Source organism: Ambystoma mexicanum, chromosome 8 (genome assembly GCF_040938575.1).
Source record: "Ambystoma mexicanum isolate Mex_15411 chromosome 8, UKY_AmexF1_1, whole genome shotgun sequence".
Lineage (NCBI taxonomy): Eukaryota > Metazoa > Chordata > Amphibia > Caudata > Ambystomatidae > Ambystoma > Ambystoma mexicanum.
In genome coordinates this window covers 1,455,617,848-1,455,640,355 of record NC_090929.1, presented here as the reverse complement: position 1 = coordinate 1,455,640,355, position 22,508 = coordinate 1,455,617,848, and positions in this window count along the sequence as shown.

The window sequence follows — 22,508 nt, the reverse complement described above, 5'->3', positions numbered from 1 at the left end:
CCCACCCCCACCTTTAAAACCAGGATGGGGAGGACTCTAGAGCATAGTCTAAGGCATCAGAAAACATTCAAAACATGAACTACAGAGCAATTCCCTGAACCCCTTTCACATGTTCACATATAGACTCTTCGAGGCGATGGGATGTTCAGCTTCTGGAACTTTCTGGCCCCTTGGACTCTGCGTCTTCCCAATGCAGGGTTCAGGCCACGGGGTTCACGCCGGGAGTCCAGTCCATTCCCGCCTTCTTCACTGGAATTTCCTGCTCCGAAGTCCCACCAGTCCCTCTATGGTATGCTTGACCTCTTCCTCCGTAACCAGGTGGAATCTCTATCTCTCTCCCTCCCATTTGAACACAAGCACAAAGGGGTATCCCCATCTGCATCGCCCACTTCTCCTGGAGCCACTTAGTTAGCAGTGCACATTTCTTACGCCTCGACAGTGTGTGGGCCGTCAAGTCCTGAAAGAAGGCCACCTTGGATTCTCCATGCTCAACGTCACCCAGGCGTCGTGCCTTTTCAAGTATTTTCACCTTGTCGCAATATTAGTGCATCTGCTCCAGAACCCAGATGGGTTCCACTTCATCGCTGGTCCCAGGGGTCTCTCTGCTCTCCACCTCTTTGGGGCTCCACAGTGCTAGGCCGTGCCCCCATGTCCACTTTCCCCCAGCATTCATTGCCCCCTCAGGCACCACAGCTCTCCCTTCAGTACCCATGTGAACCTCCAGTCACAAGAGTGTGCACTGTTCAGATCCCCAATGCAGATCTGCATCTCCTCTGGCTGCCTTTGACTCCCTGGAGCCTAACTACCTCCCACAGTTGGTCCACTGGGAGTGTGCACTGCCTATCAAATGCCAGCCCTTAAATTCTGTCACCTCCAGATATGTCCACAGGTGGGCCACTCACTTCACCACTGCTCCCACCGCAATTGCACCTGTGGTTCCCCCTCTGGGCCCAGCTTTTTGGCTGAAATCCACACACTGCCACGGTCCGGTCCCTCTCACCATGCCTTCGGGGCTAACGGCACTCCAGGAATCGCTGCCCCAGGATATTGCTGTATCCGCTGTGTTGGGGAGGGTGTTGCTGCTTCAACTATCGTGCTGGTAGGCTAGCCGGCCATGTAGGAGGCTGAAGGACCCCGGAGCTCCTGATGATCCGGCACACATCCTGCTGAAATCTGCCTTCTCTGCCGCAAAATCCTGGCCCAAAAGATAGGATTGTGCAGGGGAAGGCAAGCGGCGCGCAATGCGTGCTACAAGAACAAAAACCGCACACTATCGAGGAAGATAACCCTGCACTGAACTTTTCGCGGACCCAAGGAGCGCCATCTAAAATGGCCGCTGTGCCTCTTGACAAAGGCTTTCAGAGTGGGGCAGCGGTGTGGTCGCAGAGGACCCCCGCAGTAATAAAAAAAAACACAGACCTGACAGCGAGGAACTCCTGCACGAGGAGTGTACTCCACGATATAAGAAGTGCGCACGACAGGGAGAGAGCCAGCGCCTGGGACACTCATATGCCCAGAACAACCCTGATGGGGGAGGGATGACTGTGGCAGGCAGCGCCTTCGTAGGGGCGACTGATGCCATCCACCCCCTGCAGCCTGATCCCCCAGGCACCGGCTAACCGGGTACTTGCAGACCGGTAACGCTGTTGAGCACAATCTGCTCATTGCACGTGTCTCCTGACTAGGCGCAGGACACTTGAGGGGCTATCGGCTGTGTCCTACAGGGAAAGTGACCACATACGGAACCGATCTGTACAGAGACACCGAAGGCTGTGAGGAGGAGGAGGGGCGCAGGCCAGTGCTGGCGGCGCACCCAGGCAAGGGTGAGCCGCGGACTGCCAGCACAACACGGGACCCTGGGCTCCAGTCGGAGACATTGCGTGGAGCCCAGGGGCACCCCCTACCTGGGGAGCGCCTGCGGTGTGCTCGGTGGGGGATCCGAGGCACCAGGCGGGTGTGCAATGAGGGGCGTATCGTCCGGCTCCCTAATCGGCCCCGAGCATCACTGAAGTGTGGGCAGTAACAAAGGTGGCAGGAGAGGGACTGGCCCTCTCAGTAGCGGTAGTACGGATGCCCCCACAACATCACCAACAGGGTCACACAGGGAGCGGACACGGGCAGGATGCCACAACACTCCATGCCACAAGTGGATATTCAGCCCCTACGATGGTCTGCCACAATAAGCAGATGCAAACAGGACAAGTTGCACAATAGCACTGGCTGCGGGTACACAGCGGCTGGCATCCAGAGGACCACCTGCATTTGGTAGCCTGGAGGCCACATCAGTCCATTGGGACCACAGAAGTAGCAGGAATCGGGGCACTGAAGGATGTCTAGTGGTGACACGACCTAGGCCACCTGGGCAGGGATCATCGGTTGGACAGAACCAGCGCCTTCATGGGTCGGTGCCTACTCCCGCAGACAAGGAAGGGGGAGACCCTGACAAGTCACACGCAGCTCACACGGAGCACTGCACAGGGTTGTGCCATATTGTAACACTGCTGGGGAGGACACCAGCTAAAGCGCAAGGAGGTGGCGCAGAGGAGGCAAAGCAGCCTGACACCATCCATGTCGGACGTTGCGGGGCAGTGGGACTGCCCTGAATGGCACTGGGTTGAACAATCCTGAAAATGATCACGGCCCTGGAGGCGACCTACTGGACTACCCACACTTGCGAGGTGGGGCCCCAAGCAGCGGCAATACACCGCAACGTCCGGAACAGGGGGCTCGCTCACCCGGCAGAGCACTAGACATGGCGACCAAGCTCAATAAAACTAAAGGGAAACAGCCCACGATGGATGACTACGCCAAGACCCCACAACCAACAGAGGGCGCCAGGAGCAAGGACAGAAGTGCCCAACAGGACACATTAACCGACAGATCCTGGAAGCTATTGCAGACCTGAAAGCGGCGTGGGAAACGAAACTGGAAGCCGCCATGACCACACTGAAGGTGGTGCTGGAATCCAAAATAGACACAGTGCAAATAGACCTGAACCTCCTCAGACAAGATGTAAGGGCAATAGCGGACCGCACAAGAGAACTGGAAAAAAGAGTAGAGGCTAACACAGCGGCCTGCGCCTCACATGCCTCAGAGATCCACGCGTTGCGACAGCAGGGGAGAGCGCGAAAGAACAAAATACGCATCGTGGGGCTTCCCGAGGGAGAAGAGGGGGCGAACCCCACAGAGTACGTTGAATCCATGTTGCTGCAAGAGATAGAAAGAGGCACACTTACCCAAGGATTTGCTGTAGAAAGGGCACATAGAGCTCTGGCAAGGAGGCCCCCCCCCCCCCGGGAGCCTCCCCGAGACCCATCATCGCCAAAATATTAAACTACCGCAACAGGGAAAGGATACTGGAACACTTCCGGAAGCGAGGCACAATCCAGAGGGCATCAGCCTCAATAACAGCATACCCTGACTATACTCTCCAGGTACAACGAAGAAGACTCAACTTTGGTGCGGTCAAGAGGAGACTACGGGAATCGGGCCATAGGTACATGTTGATGTACCCAGCGAGACTGAAGGTATTTCACAAGAGCAGAGCACTGTTTTTTGACACCCCAGAGGAGACGTCGGAGTGGTTGGATGCACAAAATTGCCTGGCAGGAAAGGAAGACCAGAAAGGATGCAGGGCGGAGAAATGAAGCAGCAAGCCGGCGAGCGAGGTGTTGTATAAAGATGTAACAGTGGGACTTGATTATAGTTGTGCTATATAATGGGAAGACAGCGTACGGTGGCGCATAATAGGGAGAAGAAGAGCACCCAACCTCACACCCCGTTAGCTAGGTTAGTTCAGTTACCAGTAGAGCGGTAACCTCCTGCTGGGCGCCTGGTACCGGTGTAGCTGGACGGGACCAAATGCGGGATCGCCTGAGATCCAGGGATGGAGCTGGGCAACAGTTGGGGTGAGGGGAGGGAGTTGGGGAGTTTGAAGGGGTAGTGGGTAGGGAACGAGCAAGCACCCATGTGCCTCCGTGCGTAATCCAAGATGAGCATTCTCGGGCTGGAAACACTGAAGGAAGGGACGGGAGAATGGACCGATAGGGGGATGGGTGACCTTAGGATGATAACCTGGAACGTCAGGGGGCTTAACACCTACTTGAAGAGAAATAAAGTGATGATGTACTTGAGGAGGTAAAAAATAGACATAGCCCTTCTGCAAAAGACCCACCTTACGAAGGAGAAACAGGAGGTAAATAAAAAAAAGTGCAGGGCACTACCGTCGGTGCCACATACTCAGAATATGCCAGAGGGGTGATCATATGGGTCGCACCTCAGGTGCCTCTTCAGATTCTACAGACTGTGGTGGAGCCGGATGGGAGGATGGTGGCGCTCCGGGGGCTCTTGGAGAACAGGGAAATAAGCATCATAAATACATATGCCCCCAATCAGGATACTGTGACTTACTTTAAAACGCTATATAGGAAGATCAGCCCCCTCGCGAGCGAGACAGTCATATGGGGGGCACTTTATCTGTACGCTGGACCCTAAATTAGATAGATTGGACACGAGGTTCGATAAACCTACGCCCGCAGCAAGAGCATTGCGGGCCCTCCTGAGGGACTTTGGGCTCGAAAACATATGGAGGCTGCAACACCTGACAGCAAGACACTATTCCCACTACGCGGCCCCACATAATCTGTACACTAGGTTGGATTATATGTTCACCATCCCCGGAATAGCTATGGAGTCGGTGGGCTCAGAATACAAAGCCAGGATACTGTCGGACCATTCCCCTATGGTGCTGGAGTGGAGGCATCAGCCCCCAAGAGCCAGAATTCCCACATGGAGGCTCAGGGCTGAGGTCCTGAAAGACACCACATTCTGAGAGGACCTGCGGGAAGAGATAATAAGCTATTTTGAACTGAACACGGGGAACGTGGAATTGGAGGGGACCCTGTGGGAGGCCTTTAAGGTGGTAATCAGGGGGGTGGCCATCTCCAAATCTAAAGGGCTTCAGAGGGATATAGAGCGGGAGCTGCAGGACATTGAAAAGAGATTGTAAATAATAATGGGGAAAGGGGTGACCTCGCAGGAACAGGCGGAAGGGGCGAGCCAGTTGCAATTGGCGGGCGGAGAGCTATGTGAAAGGCTCAGCAACCTGAACTACAAGAAATATGTTGAACGGCAACACGCTGGAGGGGACAAACCAGGGAGGCTGCTAGCATGGCTATATAAAAACGAGGAACCAAGGCCTGCAATTAGAGAGATAGTGGGTGAGGCGGGACAGGTTTGGAATACCCAAGAAACGGTGAACGAAAGATTCCTCGCATTTTACAAACACCTCTACGCGGATGTGGGGGAGGATATGGAGAGGGAAATGCAAGAGGTCCTGGAAGACATAGGATTGCCCCAACTAAGTGCAGAAGATAGAGAGAACTTAGAAGCCCCGATTACGCTGGAGGAATTAAAGGCAATGGTGATGCATCTACCCACGTGCAAAGCCCCAGGCACGGACGGGCTCCCCAGCGAGTTTTATAAAACGTACAGACAAGAGATCCTTCCTCCGTTACTGGCCATGCTGAATGAGCATATGAGAAAGGGAGACTGCCGGAATCCCTGAGAGAGGCGGTAATCATTCCCCTCCTTAGGTTGGGCAAGCCCAGCGTGGACTGCGGGTCGTACAGACCATTGTCCATGATGAACCAAGACAGTAAGATCCTTACGGCAGCACTCGCGAATAGACTCAAGCCGATGATAAATAAACTAATACACCCAGACCAAACGGGATATGTTCTGGGTAGGAGCATATCCGATAACCATAGGAGGCTCCACCACATCATAGAGTAGACAGAGGGGGACCCAGACAAAATAGCAGTAGTCTCACTGGAGGCAGTCAAGGCATTTGACTCGGTCCGATGGCCATGGTTGATGGTGGCTTTAAAGGGATTCGGGATGGGACCTGGGTACTTGCGGTGGGTGAAAATGTTGTACAGCTCCCCCGCAGCCAGAGTAAAAACGGGAAGGGTCATATCGGAGAGTTGGCAGTTAAGCAGAGGCACAAGGCAGGGCTGTCCATGGTCGCCGATGCTGTATATACTTGCACTCGAGCCACTAGCTATCTACCTCAGACAACAGTATAGCGAGATAGGGGTGCGTACCAAAGGGGGACCGCACCTAATTTACCTATATGTGGACGACATGCTCATATACCTGCGTTACCCGGAGGAGAACCTGCAATACATCTTGGAGGTGATGGAACGCTATGCGGCCTTCTCCGGGATAATGGTTAACCCCAAAACATCGAGTATGTTTCCCCTGGGCAGATACAGGGAAAGACTGTGGTGTGACTTGATTTCTTTCCCCAGGTGAGACACGCCTGCTGACTTGTTGCTTAGGTGCGGCTTGTCTGTGCCTGGTTTCGTCGCTGTTGGGGGCTGAATCGAGACGTGAAGTATCTAGTGGTAAAATCTCTGGCAGTGCTCTTATGAGCAAATTATTTTGTTTGTGTGATTTTTCAGCAATATCCCTTATTCTTTTTAGAACGTGTTGTTGATGGTTTAAATAACACGTTCGTGTGATAAGCTTTATCTGTTTAAATCCGAACACAATATTATCGATAAAGTAACTTGTGTGGCGAACGCATTGAAATATAACTGTCTACTGATTTTTTTTCTTTTGTGGCTGCCATGAAACGTAAGATAATGCAGAATAAGTGTGAGAGTCTGCTTTCATGAAAACCCAGCGCATGAGTTTATCGAGAGCAGCAGCATTACCCCTTCCAGGCTCTTCTGATACTGACGATGACCTTGTTGAGTGTGCACAACAATGCTCGGCGAGGTCAGCGTCTGTTTCGAATGACTGTGATGTGCTCGAATCCTCTCAACCATTGTATAGTGAGGATAAAATGGTGAGCACAGTTGATGTTAACACCCTCTTCTCTATACAAGAGCAGCCGAGTCATAATGATCCCTCATTCTTTTTATGGGCACCCCACCTATTTTTGAACCAGGCGAACTAACCCTGTTAACTTTAACACAACATTTTGATGTTTCAACTCAATGCTGCATCTCAAATTCAGGGCAGCTACCGGATGTAGAGATAATGGATAGTACATATAAAACTCTACCTGCGAATAATGCTGGTGAGTCTTTCATTTTGAGTGAACTGAAGAAACAAACACGCATTATGGCTGATATATTGATGGCTATAACAGCAATGCCTGAGCCTTGTATTAAAGGTCTTTTAAAGGTATTTCCTGCTGTACAAGGTCCAAACGACCCCATTGAACTGAGTAATATTACTGTACCTATTATTACAAGAATTGCACCATTTGAAACTGGGTGCATAATAAATGACTCAATTGACACTGGTGAGTATGATTCTAGTCAATTGTGTAATCAGAAGAGGGGTGCTGATTTAACTGACTCAACATTACCCACAATTATGAGTAACGTTGAGCCACAGTTTGATATCAAAATATCAACAAAAAAATAAAGATAAATAGACGTAAACAAGCTCAGGTGCAGAAAGCCCTGAATCTATCCTCAGGAAAGTTTCTGAGAGATAGTGATCTTCAGATGGAAATGCAAAGTAATTTGAAAGGTGACGATGCCATTCTTGTCACTGATTCACCCGTAAAAAAGCCTGGTACAAAAGTAAAACAAACTCGAAGTGTGATTGGAAACTTTAATAAGCCTGATGATTTATCTGATACTAATGGGTATACTGAGGGTGAGTCAAATCATTCTGATGTTCTAAAGAATAAAATAGTTACCGATCGTATTGATACTAATCTTAAATCCATCGAAAGGGGAATGATGGATATATTTGATATTTTTAAAAATCCATCTGCCCCCTCGTGATCGAATACACCTGTATCTGACTCCTGCGGCCAGTTGGAAACACCAAAATTATACGAGACCATGGGAGATGATGATACACATAGAGGAAACTTCCACAATGGCTTTCCGGGTAGTAGTAGGAAGGTCCCATCTACAATGTCCAAATCTTATGCCTGTGTTACTGACATCACTACAACAAAGACGTGTGGAGACGCGGTAGATGCTGTTACTAAGCCTTTAGAGAATAAGATTGATTCTACCATTCGTAGAAGAAATGGAAGTGCGAACGAACAAAAAAATATTAGCAGTCTTCTGTTGCAAGAGAACTCATTTCTCTCCGAGGATTTCGTCCGCACCGTAATTAAGGATATCCTAATCAAGAAATCTATTAGCAAGACCATAAGTAAGGAGCATGTAGCTGTGATGACTACAGCTACAATGCCCCTGGAAGTTGAACAAAAAGAGAACTTGAGGAGTGTGTCAAAGACAAATGACGCTGGTGAAAAGATAAAAAATTCAAATGTACAAGTTGATAGACCATCACAAATTAAAGAAGCTAATGAACTATTGAATTGTGATCTCCCTCATGGAAAAGGGATTTATAGTAATATTTGTGAATATCGAAAAGAACCCTTGCTTCTACCAAAGTTTTCCAATGATCCGAGTATACTTATGTATTATGTATTTGATGAAAGAGGACTGCATTCTCTGAATAGACCTTATATACTAAGTTTATTCAGTGAAATCTCCGATTTGAGCTTGATTTCTTCTTCTGATATTCAATTGGTGGATTTTATACATTCTCAACAATATGATTAAGTACGTCTGGTGATTCCTTCACCTCTTGTTCGCTCACTAATTATTAGAGAAGCTGGATCATTGCAAAAACTTTGTTTTGATGTTTGTATCTATCAAGACATTAAACCTAGAGAAGATATTAAATACTCAGAATTTCCATTGAATCATTCTGTCAATGGTATTAGGAATGATGGAGTAATTCAAACGCAAAATGAATATTCTATTCTAAAGGAAACACAAGACCTGAGATTATTAGTCAGCTCGCTTAATGAATCATTAGCGCAACTGAGAAATCTGAGCAAAACACTTTAGCACTATTGAATACTTCAAAATTCTATCTTGGAATTCAAGAGGTCACTCTCACTTGATAGTAAATAATGAAGTATGCAATAGATTGCAATCCTTTGACTTTGTTCTTATTCAGGAATCTTGGGCTTGTGGTAAATTGTTGTGGGATGGATATGTTACATTAAATATTCCAGCTTGTCGTGCAGGCTTAGGGCAACCTAAAGGTGGTATTGTATTAGCATTTCGTAATAATCAAGATATTATACTTTGTTCTGAAAAACACTTGAACAATGCTGCCTTAATTGCTACTTTTAAGATTAATACCCGGAAAGATATTGTAGAGTTAATGGTTGTATCTATTTACTGGAATAACGTTCAAAACACTGATGTTATGTTGGCAAATATGAATGACAAGCTGAATGATACTATTGAGGAATGGTTAGAACTATCGCCTGGTGGAGCAATTATTTTAGCTGGTGACTTAAATGCTGATTGCAATCAAACCTACTGCGATGCTGAATGGATTCTTACTACACTTAGTAATAAGAAATCCAAATGCAGTGACAAAAAATATCGTGGTGCACTGTGGCTATTATTTGCAAGATCCTGGGGACTACATATGCAGTTTAATGACACACCTACTTGGAAGGCCCGTGGAGCATCATCCATTACAGACTATATGTTTGTGAGTGAGCTCACCATAAAAAACAATGAGAACATGCGTGTTGAGATCAATACACAAAGTGATCATGCTATATTGTCATTGGTCCAGAATTTTGAAAAAATGTCTAGTGAGAGAAATGTATTCTGTGCTCCTATGGTAATTAATGTTAAGGGCAACAAAGTGAAATGGAATCCAATGAAAATTGCGAAATTAAATAATCTCTTGTTTCACGATTTTGATAAAAGAACATTGGAATCCAAGATTGAAAATTATTCAGTCGATAACTTTGGTTCTTTATTGGAGAATAGCCTCTGTAAGCTATCTGAAACATCAAAGTTTACAATCACAAAAGCCAAACTCCACTGACATAACTTCGATTTAGCAATCAAAGAGAGAAGGGCTCTTTATTTTAAGGAACTAAGGGAATTAAAGAAATTACATCTTCCTCTACTTGATGCAAAGGAACACGTCAGACTGTGTAGACAGAGATATAAGAACTGGCGGATCCAATACCGTGCCGTGGTACAACAACGTGATGGTGAAGCAATGCTTGTGGCTATGAAAGATGCTAATTCAAGGAATTACTGGTCTCTAATTAATAATACTGAGGTATCACAAGCACAAATATCTCTAAATCCTATAAGTGAGGATGTTTGGTGTGCCCATTTTGAGAACTTGTATTGTTCTTCTACTACACCCTGGTTTCCTTTGAACATTAGTCTGGCTCAATGGTGCCTCGATGTGTCTGTATACAAAATTGCTACTATTATTAGAAAAGTAAAATCTTCTTTGTGTCCGGGTCCTAACAATTTGTCATACGCAATTTTAAAACAAAATGTGTTTTTGTGGTCACACATACTCAGCCTCATATTTAATGAAGTGATTGAAACCAAGCGTATGCCTCAGTCTTGGAAGTTATCTTATGTAATTTTAATATTTAAAAAGGGAAATCGGTTGTGTCCAAAAAATTATAGACCTATATCATTAATGAATGTGGAGGCAACATTTTTGCTGCACTTGTTTTAGAACAGTTAACCAAATGGGTTGAGGACCATGGCATTTTGGATATTAGACAGTTTGGATTCCGGAAAGGAATAGGGACCGATGCTGGTGGTTTACTTGTGTCTATTTCACAGACCAAAGCCAAAGGTCATGGTAAACTTCCACTTTATGCTGCCTCAATGGACCTTTCATCTGCTTTCGACATGGTAGATAGACCACTACTGTGGCAAATGTTACTATCGTTGAAGATTGATAGGGGTCTATTGGCCATATTGATACACTTATACTCGGACACTGTAATAAAAGTCAGAATGGGGAATGATGGCTTAATGTCAAAAGAAATAAAAACAATGAATGGTCTAAAACAAGGATGTTCATTGGCTGTGATATTATTTAACATCTATGTTTCTGGTGCTCGCAATGTTTTTCAGAATGGTGGTCTTGCTGCGCCTAAAGTAGGTACAACAGAGATAAAGTGGGTCGCTTATGCCGACGATTTCTTGCTCTTTCATAAAACAAAAATTGGCCTACAACGACTAATTGATTCCTTTACTGGATTCATAAAGGACTTGAAATTGAAAATAAACCCGCAAAAAACAATAATAATCAATTTGGGCAATGTTAATCAGAAATGTAAGAGGCCATCATGGTTTGTTGAGGGTGCTAGGATTGAACTACACAAAATAATCCGATATTTGGGTTATTTATTATCAAGTTCCTTCCACAACAGTTATAGGAATCAAAGTCTGAAAACAATGGCTATTGAGGCTGCTAGACAAATCTGTGCTATTGAGAGAAAATATGGTAAATTTCCAATGTGCACTTGCCGTGATTTCTATTTGTTAAAGGTTATCCCCAGACTTGCCTATGGCTTTCAATTTCTTCCTGAAAATATGTCTTCATATTTAAGAACTATAGAAGCTGTAATATGGAGAAATGTTCTTTTTTTTCTACCTAAATGTATACCCATTGAGATTTTACGTTATGAGTTAGGATTGTGTTCATTAAAAAGCATTATGGATTGTAAGAAGATCGCACTATATAGAAAATCTGTGCTAGGTGACTATAATTCATTGTACAGGGTATGTTATGATGAGTCTGAGGAATTCATGTGTGGTCTCAAACACGATGTTGAAAAGATTCTAAGTAACATTGGTGTTTCTATGAAATGCTTAATGAATACACCCCTGAAGGTCAAGACTCTAATCAAAGCATTTGATTGGGTCAATAATAATGCTGTAATACTTAATTCAAGGCTATATTATCAGACTGTATCTGCATGGAAATGGCATCCTATACCTGAGAGCTACCTTACAAAATACCCTTCACGATAAATGCGGAACAATATAATGCGATTTAGGTTAAATGTACTGAATACAAATGAAATATGCTCCATTCGGAATAATTTATCAGACGATCGAAAAATGTGCAGATTTTGTAAAGCTGAAGGAGAAATTGAAACTTTATTGCATCTGCTATTAATTTGTACTTCCTTAAGGAAAGAGAGACTTGATCACTTTGTTAAATTTGTTAGTGATCCATCTTGGGTAAAAAGAGAAGTGATTTGGTACGAAATGCTACATGGTTCTTCTATGCCCTTAAAGGCCTCTGTGATTGACTATTTGAAAAACATCTGTCATGTAATTTAGATCTTTAATAATATGAGGTCTGGAGGTAACATAATTATAATGCAATATGGAATCTTAATCATATGAAGCTTGGTGGCGACCTGTTTATTTTAAATACTCACGGGGGTGTTAATGCAAATAATAACTAGAAACCTTATAGACAGATAGGTGTGTAGTAGTAATATTCACTAGGTTTTTCTACTTATGTGCAGACAGAAACCTTGATATTTATTTTAACGTATTTGGTTTTATGTGATGAAATATGTATAGCTTGATCTGCGAAATTTGATTGTGTATTGATGATTGTTCAAGGAATTTTATGTATGTATAATATGATTTGATGTTTTTTTAGAAATCTTATTGCAATTTTGTAAAGGTTTATATAAACCAAAAACAAATAATAATAATTAAAAAAAAAGATACAGAGGCATTCCACAGACAAACTGGCCACTTTGCAGATAGCTTGGCAGACCGAAACGTTCAGATACCTGGGGATTGACATTTATCACATGGCAGTGGCGGAGCACAAATACAATAGAGAAAGCAGTACGGGGTGTAAAAAATAGCATGGAATTTTGGGCTAAACTACCCCTGGCTATGGTAGGGAGGGTGGCCCTCCTGAAGATGGTGGTCTTCCCCAGGCTACTGCATTTTTTCACAAATATCCCATATTTGGTGCCCAGGCACTACTTTACTAAACTGCACAGCCTGTGCAGGGGCTTCCTGTGGCATAACACAAGAAAAAGAGTGGCCCTGTGGAAACTACAGAATGCATATGATAGAGGGGGGATACATTTACCAAATTTCGAGATATACCACCTGGCGGCGCAACTACAATACGTAGCCAGGTGGCTGGCGGAGGACGAGACGGCAGAATCCAGGCTGCTGAGGGAGGAGAGTGCCCTGTACTTCTTACGAGAACTAATATGGCTACCCAAACCAGAGATGCAGGGGAGACCGAGATTGTTGACACTGAGCTGGGAGGTCTGGCACAAGGCGTGCCGGAAAATGGGAGGCCCGGCCCGTGCTCCCCGCAGGCGCCACTAGTGGCGCTATGCGAAGCAGATGACCAACTGAGAAAAGCGATCCGGAAATATTGGGAGCCAGTGGGCCTAGCCACCCTGGGGGACATTTGGCAGGAGGGGGAGGCCATGGATTTCCAAACATTAGTGGACGGAACCGGGGTACAGTTAGGACAGCATATCACATATAACAGAATAGTCAAAAGAGTGAAAGAAACATGGTCCGAAATAGCGCTAGTGGAGCAACCGTATACGGCTATTGAAACAATGTATGACATCTCGAAGGGGGGGCATGAGATATCCAGGATATACGAATTAGCTATGTCAAGAGTGGGAAAAGCGGGATTGGGAGGAGGAGGAGGTGGGAGAAACCATGCAAGACGGGTAGTGGGAGAGGGCTCAAAGATACCACAAGAAGGTGTCAAGAAATGCCAGGTTACAACAAATCCAACTATATGTCACCCACAGAGCATATTTGACCCCCCAAATGATAGCTAAATTTGGAAACGCAGAGGCACAAAAATGCCCTAAGTGTGGAGAGGAGAGAGCCGGGATGATCCACATGTTCTGGGCATGCCCAGAGGTCGGGAAGTTTTGGGGGAAAATCAAACTCAAGCTGTCCGAGAAGGGGATCAAATTAGACGTGGAATCCATATGGCATATATGCTGGGGGGGATTCACCAGGCCACGTAACTTGAGACATGTATGTAAACCTAAAGACCTAGCATACATCCTGGACAAGAGGAGAATCGCCATGAGCGGGAAAGCCACTCACAGACCTAGATTGGAGAGGTGGTGGGAGGACCTCCTTAAGTGGGCAGACACGGAGACAATGGCATGGCAGGAGGCGGCAACCAAAGGGGAGGGAGAAGAAGTGGGGCCACTGATGGAATGGAGACAAATGATAGCCTCGCTACATGGGTGCACTCAAAGTGACCCCAGTGACGAGGACCTGCCCGAGAACCAGGAGGAGGACTTATCCTGAGCAACAGAGGCCGGAGGTACAAGGGGGAGTGCTCGACTTTAAGGGGGAGGGAGGGGGAAAGACATTATGGGGAGAAACATGTAATGCATACCGTGATACACACGTAATTGTAAATGTCGGGAGTGTAAGTTATGTGTTGTTTGTTGTAAAAATCAATAAAACCATTTAAAAAAAACGATTGTGCTGGTAGCTCCGCTCACAGGCCATGTCCTCCGTCTGGGGTGGGGCGGCGTCAACGCTGACCCTTCTCGATTCTTAGCCACAGTACTTCACCCCTGCGTCCCCCTGTTCCGGGCGCCAACCCCTCACGTATCGTATTCCGCAAATTATATAACAGTTCGTGTCTCAATGAACTTTGGGTGATAACTTCACCCCTGGATCTCCCTAGTTCGGGCTCGGACCCCTCTTGACTACCAGTACCCTTCTGCTGGATTTACTTTGGCTTTTCCACATATATATTGGGTGACGACTTGGGATTTACTTCGCTTGGTTTCTCAATGTCTTTTCAAACGGTTAATAGTGGAAATCCATTGTCACGTTTGTCAACGCACTGTTTCTTGGGACTTTAGACTTTTCCCCTCTTCTCTGGCATCCCTCCTTCGGGTTCACTCTTGCCGTTTCAGTACTTTCAATATTGGCGGGATTCACTTCCCTTTTTCGTCCTGTTTGTAGATCAGTCTTTCGATTGTACAGGGATTTTGCTAGACCTCCTGTAAAACCACTTTGACCTCTTTTGGCAATTCTCCTATGGTCTTCTGTTATCTGTAGTTTTACTTAATATGGGATCGACCAGAGTCTCTTGAGTTAGCACCCATGTGGTGCCGGTTCCCTCTGCAGCCGGTCTTTCCTTCACACATGTACAGTTCTTTGAACTTCTTTCAACTTGCCACTTTGTGACTTTCATTCATCACAGCCCGGTTCTTATCGGTTCTTCCTTCGACTCAAATGGCTGTGATGAACCGCTTGGCTTTTCTCTTCACTGGAGTCAAGGCCGGAACCACAGTTGGGGGAGCTTCCCTCGCTCCTGCTTATCAGCATCGACCGACATCTGCTGCCACACACTTGGTCTATTGTCCTTGGTTTTACAATTCCTTCTGTGGAGGTTTCGCCAGTTTGTGTCGAAAAGGGCAAGGTTGTGTGTCTCCTTGTTAGCCTCTCGATATTTGCCGCTTTGCTCCTCCTTTTGAACTGCCGGGTCTGGAGAGCCGTCTCGTCATGCTATTTGGCTCCCCCATACTGTGTTCTCTGGCTCCACCTTTTATCCCTGTGGGGAAAGGAAAGGGCCGTCACGTGTGTGTGATTCTGGTTAATTGCCTCACTCTGCCTGACCCTTGTGTTGGGACATGTCAGGTAAACAGCCTTAGTGTTAAACCTTTTTGTTTTATGTCGGGAAAAAGAAGGTGGTAGAGTTTTCATATATCCTACAGGGTCGGAAGGGAAAGAGGTGCTTGTGTCGGAAAGGGGGGTAGTTGGAGAGTTTGAGTATGCTACGGGGTATAGAGAAGAAGAGATGTTCTAGGGGATTATAGTTCTCTTGCCAGGGGTTTGGGTAATTTTGGAAGAGTGAGATTTGTAGGATTTTTGGAATAAACTGGAATTAGCAGGGGGGTTTGTGGGAATGGTAGTGTTTTGTCTGAGCAGATTGGGAATGCAGAAAATGATAATGAAAGAGACGGGATTGGTAGGGTTTTGTCAAGGTCGATTGGGTATTCGGGAAAGAATAATCATAGAGACGTGAAAAAGAATGGTTGGGAGTTTTCTGGCAGAAAACATGAAAACAATGACTCTGGGAGTTATGGGTTTTGAGGGTAACAGGGTTCCTAGTTGGTCTACTAGAGTTGTCTGGGTGCCATGACCACTGTGAGGGGGCACACATTGTGCCACAAGCAGGCTCCCACCAGAACCCTGAGGGCCTTAAAACCACTGCAAAAGGGCTCCTGGAGCCAGTCCTGGCGCGTTTGGCACCAGGCTCATATGTAGGAAGGAAGGGCTGTTCAAACTAGGTCCCATGTATGTACATGGACCTTTAAATCCAACATGGAAGCACCCACACAGTCTAGTTCTAAGAACCAAGCCATGTGGTCTAGTGTTTTGGGTGTGGCAGGCGTGGAACTACTTTCCCTGGTACTACTTTACCTGGGCTATATAAACCACACCCTGAACGCAGAACACGCTTCGAGTTATTCTGCAACCTGCAGCGTGACGCTCACCGTGTCCAGCTCCTGGTCTTCAGCATCTTCCTGTAATTCTGCAAGAACAAGATTATTCTGTTTTACCTGAGAAAACACCATCCAGGACTCAGCATCTCTACTGGGCTGCAATCTGTGGAAACCGAGAGAAGAAGAAAGATTACTCACCTGTGAGTACTAGCTTAAGGACTTCCGGCAAGCTGCTACCACAGCTGCTGTTCGAACATTGCGACCTGCAATAACGAGAAAGGGAAAAACAATATTAGAACGCGCGCTTCCAAAACATCAAATTCCATCAGTCTTACCTGAATTCCATTGCGCTACACCACGCTTCCATCCGGACCACCACAGCAACATCTGCAAAGGAAAAGGGACATATTCAGGTTCGCTTTCAATATTAAACAACCGCACAGCGCTGTACTTACCTTAACGGATTCCAGGGGCCTGTTTTTTCATTGCGCTCTCATCCATTCGCAACACCACAGCGGCCTGTGAGGAGAAGAAGAAGAAAACACAGGTTAGCTTTAAAAGACAATAAAGGCGCTGCGCTTCGTGCTTTCTCTTACCTAGAAAACGTGCCTCTCCATGCGGCACGCCAGTATCAAGAGCTTTGCACCTGAAAAGATGGAGATAAAGGCATTAACGAATTCCCACCATAAACAGAACAAAGACTTACAATTAACAAACCTACCTGCCTACCAGCAGATTCGGGGTCACAGCAGGCCTTGGCCGAAGAAGGCTTCCTGCACCAGTGAAGCAACTCTGGCAGCTCACCAACAAACGTCAAGCGCCCCTGCCCAAGAAACGCAGGATGGATAGCTCACCCTACAAATAACTAAGGTGAGAAAAGAACCCAGTGGGAAGGAAATCGGTCCGAGGGAGGTGGGAGATTCACCCATTAGAGACAGTTATCACAAATCCTCCCTTCTGTAATTGCAGATTCATTTTTCAGCAATGGGCAACTACGCATCCAAGGTTTCAGATCTCAGAGCCTTCCAGACGCCCCCGGGGATATCAGGTGAGCGTAACACTGGGTGGCAGAATGTTATTAAGGGAGCTTCTTTGGTTGGAAGGGAGGTGGAGGCAGAATAACCAAAGAAAGCTTCAGGGACGTCTTCCCTGGTAGAATACTGCGTCTCTCTTGGGTTATTCCCTCAAATACAACCCCAGGCTTCCCCATCCCGGTGAGCCTTTCTCGCTCTTTCCCCCCTAGTGTTGGGATTTGAGCAGATCAGTCCTTCGTTGGCCACCTGAATAAGGGTTTCTCGCAGTTCGCTATGTGAGATGCCTTCAGATATTTCACAATGAGTACGGGGAAGAGTGGTGTCTAAAATGTCTACTCAGTTCCACACTAGTACTAGACCAGCAATGATCCGAAACGCAAAGATGGAATGGAGACTATATTATGCAGGAGAAGAGTGAGCTGATAGAGTTACACCACGAAAGGAAATAGTACGGTAGTACAAAAATAAGTGAACAACCAATGTTCTATAAAAATAGAATTGAACTTTAACAAAAACTAAACAAATACCCTCTCCAGTAAAGGAAACAAAGAGAAAACAGACTTGAGTGATGAGTCTGCTTTTAGGCGGGGCTCACTTTTTAATGTATTGCTCTCTTTGGGTTGAGTCGACACTCAAGACAGTTTCAGATGATGGGTCCCAATTTGTGTGTCAGTGGTTGAGTTGGGTCGAAAGAATACGTCCACTGGGTTGAGTTGGCATTCGAGACGGATGAGTCAATGGCTTCCAGCGGGTAGAGTTGGTTTTCAAGTTGGGTTGAGATGATGCTTCTGTTGGGTTTAGTTGGCACTCATGATGTTGCGAGCCAGTCTGGGGTCAAGCCGCTTTGAAGAAGTCTTGAGCCAGTAAACTGGGTTTTGAGCTGCTTATAGGCCTCAGAGTTGATGGGAGGCCCAGTACAGGGTCGCCGGGGACAAGCCGAGACCACTGTTCTGCACGTCTGTGTTACGCTCACCTGGACCCCACATGGGTGTCGATCGGACCCGGACAGCTGCGGTCTCCGTCAACGTGATGCGTAGTGCAGAGATGACTGTCTGGACTGGCCCGCCTAGTCTTGTCTGTTGGACCCGAAGAAGTATTTTCCTGCAAGTGGAGACGGGGATTAGCCACCTGTGGGTTTTAGGGATGGCCTCCCAACTGTTCTCGCTCTCCCCCACTAATCACCTCCGATATCCCCTTAGTAACCTCACCTTATGTTTGTAAAAGATGAGCTCTCCATCCTGCGTGTCTTGCAGGGGCGCATAGATACCAGTTACTTCACTGGTTTGAAGGCGTTGGGAGAGTTCCGGTAAGCATTGACTCTGAAATCCCAGGCGGCATTGGTAAGTATCAAGTTCAAAGAGTTCAATGTGCCCGATGTTCACTCTTGTCCCCTTCCTTCCTTAAATTGCAACTGAGTTTGTGAGAAGAAGGTCTCGTAGCTGCTGCTGGCGTTCAGGTAAGAGTCTGTGTTACCCAACGCTGTCCGGTAACTATTGCATGCGTTAACGTGTTGTTTTTCTCCCTCTTTACAGATGCGGCATATGAAGATATGGAGAATAATACCGCTGGTGGTAAATCAGTTAAGTCTATGGTGGTAAGAGGTATTTGTTGATTCCCTTGGCTCACCTTGTTATTCTTGTGCCCCTAGGTGCCGGAGTACGGCGAAGAAATGATGGAGACAGTGCCGGATCGAAAGATGCTGTGAGAACTGGTGAGTATGGCGCCGTGCTGGAGCTGGCGAAGCGACGCGTGCAGGACTGATGTACTTTCCAGGTCGGGAGATGAAACGGATCCGGAATCAGGTGGGGAATTTGAAATAAGTTTGTTTTCTAATCTTGTCTTTTTCTTCCTCTTTATTCTAGGAGCTCCGGATTCGAAGGCGGGCGTGGCAGAAGACTAGATGCTGGCTGCAGGCACGCAGGCGTGGCAGAAGACTGGATGCTGGCTGCAGGCACGGTGAGAGTCACGCTGCTGGATGCAGAATAACACAAAGCATGTGCTGCTGTTTGGGCGTGGTTTAAATAACCTCCAAAGTAGTCCCAGGAAAGAAGTTCCCCAGGACCACACCCGAGTAAAGAAATAGTCCCTGTATTAAAATAGTCCCATCCAGGCCTCACGTTGGCTTGGATTTATTTGCAGCATGATCTGCATGAGGTAAGTAATGTCTATGAGCCTGGAGCCTATGGCTCCAGGACTGATTTTTATTATGAGCCTGGTGCCTATGGCTGCTGGGGTTTTTGTAAATGTCTGGATGCCTGCTCCCGGGGGTTCCTTATGCCATACAGTGTCTTGACTTCTCTTGGACCACACAACTCTTTTGCTTTTGCCAGTACTTGTTTCCCATCAAATACAGATCCTTGTATTTTAGCTGTTGCCAACGCTTGGTTTTGCATATACTGCAATTCGCTGTTTCACCTAGCTTCATAAACTTTCTTTCACTCTGCTCAATATTCAAGAGTGTACAACACTTGCTTTCATTTTGTTCGGAATTCACAAGCACTTATACTTTCTTTCAGCTGGCTTGCTTGCACTTTGCTCAATATTCTTTTCATTCCGTTCGGTATTCAATAGTACTTATATTTAGCATGTTCGCCTGTCTGGCCGGTGTCCCCCCTTCCTAGGTACACTCACCGGTCGGTCTTACGGCTTCCTGCGAGGTCCTCTACCACCACGAATACTTGCCTTCCCATGCAGTACCTCGCGTCATCTCCCAGCGGCTTCTCCATGGCTTGTGATTACCCAGCAATGCTCCACCTCTGGCATCTCGCGACTCACACAACTGATTTGCTTGGTCACGCCGGTCTCCCTCTCGCAGCTCTCCACCGGCATCCAGCGTCCTTAAGTTTAGCTTCCTGTTGCATAAATTCTGCATGCTTCAAAGGGTCTTGAGCGCTCCGCTTGCCACACCGCTGAACCAGAGAGATCTGCTTGCACCCAGGAGTTTGTGGTCCTGACTGCACAGCTGACTCCATTTCTCTTACAATTCCGGCTTTTAAAGTTCCCGCCTCCATGATCATTCCAAAAAGAACTAGACCGCTCACTACTGAAGCAGTAGTCCTTCCTTACTCTTGCTGTTCTCCTTCTCGTCTCAGTACCTGGCTGAGATCGGTCTGAGTCTGAATTAGGAAAATGAGGATGTGTTGTTCTCTTCATTGTCCCAGTAGCATACTGGTGTTTCATGGGCAATGGTGTAGGGGAAGGGTAGAAAAAACACCTTGGTACCAAATGTCTGACTTGCTGAAAAGGAAGCCCTTCATCCCAGAAAACAACTTTCAATCTGCTGTCCAAGTGTTGGCCCTCAGCCCACCTGGATAGTTGTAATCCCCTTTTGCTATGCCTTGCAGCTACTACCCTGGCACATTGAGAGGTGTCCTGCATGCTGCAGCACCACTTATCAAATGAGAGTGCAAATTCGACCACATCACCTAACCCTCATCAAACTGCACTGGCTCCCGCTGTAAGCCTGTATCATCTTCAAATCCTGACACATCATCTACAAGGCTGAGAAACCCAGAATCTCTGGAGGCTTATGATCCACCAGAATTAAGGACATGTGCAGACTTGAACTCTGCTGGTGCAGCAAGGAAAGAACCAGAAGACCGGCCTCTCTGTCTACACCCCAAGACTTTGGTGCACCTCCCCATCATCGGACTCGTCCCCTCGCTTCTATAGTTCAGGAAGGAGCTCAAGACCCTCCTTTCTAGGGAATGGCTTTACCCTAACACCTGGGCCCACAAACCCTCGACTCCCCAACCTCCCTAAGACTGGGTGATCTTCTCCCCCCTGTTTCCTCCCCGGGTTGCTGTAGATCCCTTGCTGACAGATTTCCCACCTTCCCCCTCTCCTGTTGGCTCGACACTTCCTTTTTTGCCTGCTTCCCTCACCATTTCCTTACCCCTATGTTTGTAAAGCACGCTGTTGCTTCTCAAAGCCAGGGCCACGCTCCCGAAATACCCTAATAATAATTTAATATGAGCCAGTGTAATCATATTTAACTTTTCTAAGGGAAGTGAAAGGTTGAGGAACAATAGGTCCAAAAGCAGTGGCGGCCGCTTTCATAGGGCGGGGGGCGCCGCCCCCCCCCCAGCTGACCCCCAGTGTGCGAGATTATTGTTGAACAAGTTTCCTTCTGCAGAACAAATTCAGAAGTTCTGAATCTGTTCTGCTCTGCATCATTGTGAGAAGCTACACAGCGCGGTGGCATTGTATTCACTCTAATAAAATAATTATCAGCTGCTCGATCTGCATCTTCATGACTGCGCACGGGGCTGGCTGACACAGAGGGGCGCGTCCCATTTTACGAAGCTTTTGTTACTGTAAAGTGCGTGGAGAACGTAGCTCCACGCACTTTACGTAACCCATCACAATCTGCATTACTGGCGGGGCGCTAGAGGGGTGGCCCTGCCATTATTAACCTCTGCGCGCAAACAGCGCACCAGATCTGATCAGAGAGCCTATAGCAACAAATATTTACTGAATGTTATTGCTGCTTAGCAGCCAATGACATTTGAGTGTAGATGGGTGGTGATGATGATGGGCATTCGGCGTCTGCGTAGTGACGGTGCGTGCGTGCCACTCACTTCGTGGACAGTGCTGCTGAGTGTGTACTGCGAAGAGCTGCCCAACATGCCCACCACGTGAATGGCCTACCTTTCTAGCAACTCTGCCAGGTAAGTGAAGTTAAACTAACTTCTTTGTGAATGCCCTGGCCCTTCATTCCCCAGGACAGTGCTCCGGCAGCACCGTCCTGCTGGAGCCCTGCCCTGGGGGATGCAGGGCCTGGTTGTTTGCGCCGATGCAGAGCCTACCCTGTGTCTAATCGTGTGTTTTCTGCAGGAATTAAACGGCACTCCTTTTTTTTCCGATTGCAGTTAACTAACTTTTAAAAAAAGTGAGATCAGTTTGTCCTTTCCAGCTCATCCTGTGGATATGAATACACGTCTGTAGGCAGGGCAGGCTTCGCTTTCTCCCTTGGGGGGGAAAAGGGGGGTTTTTGGAGTCCCTTCCCATAATAATGCTACGAGTGAATGCATGAGCAGGAATGAAGGACAACGCTGTGTGACCCTTGCAGGCAGACCTGCCCATTCATTTCTTGGCCTCTCTGCTGGCAGGCACTGTTACCTGATGCATGTTCATCCACA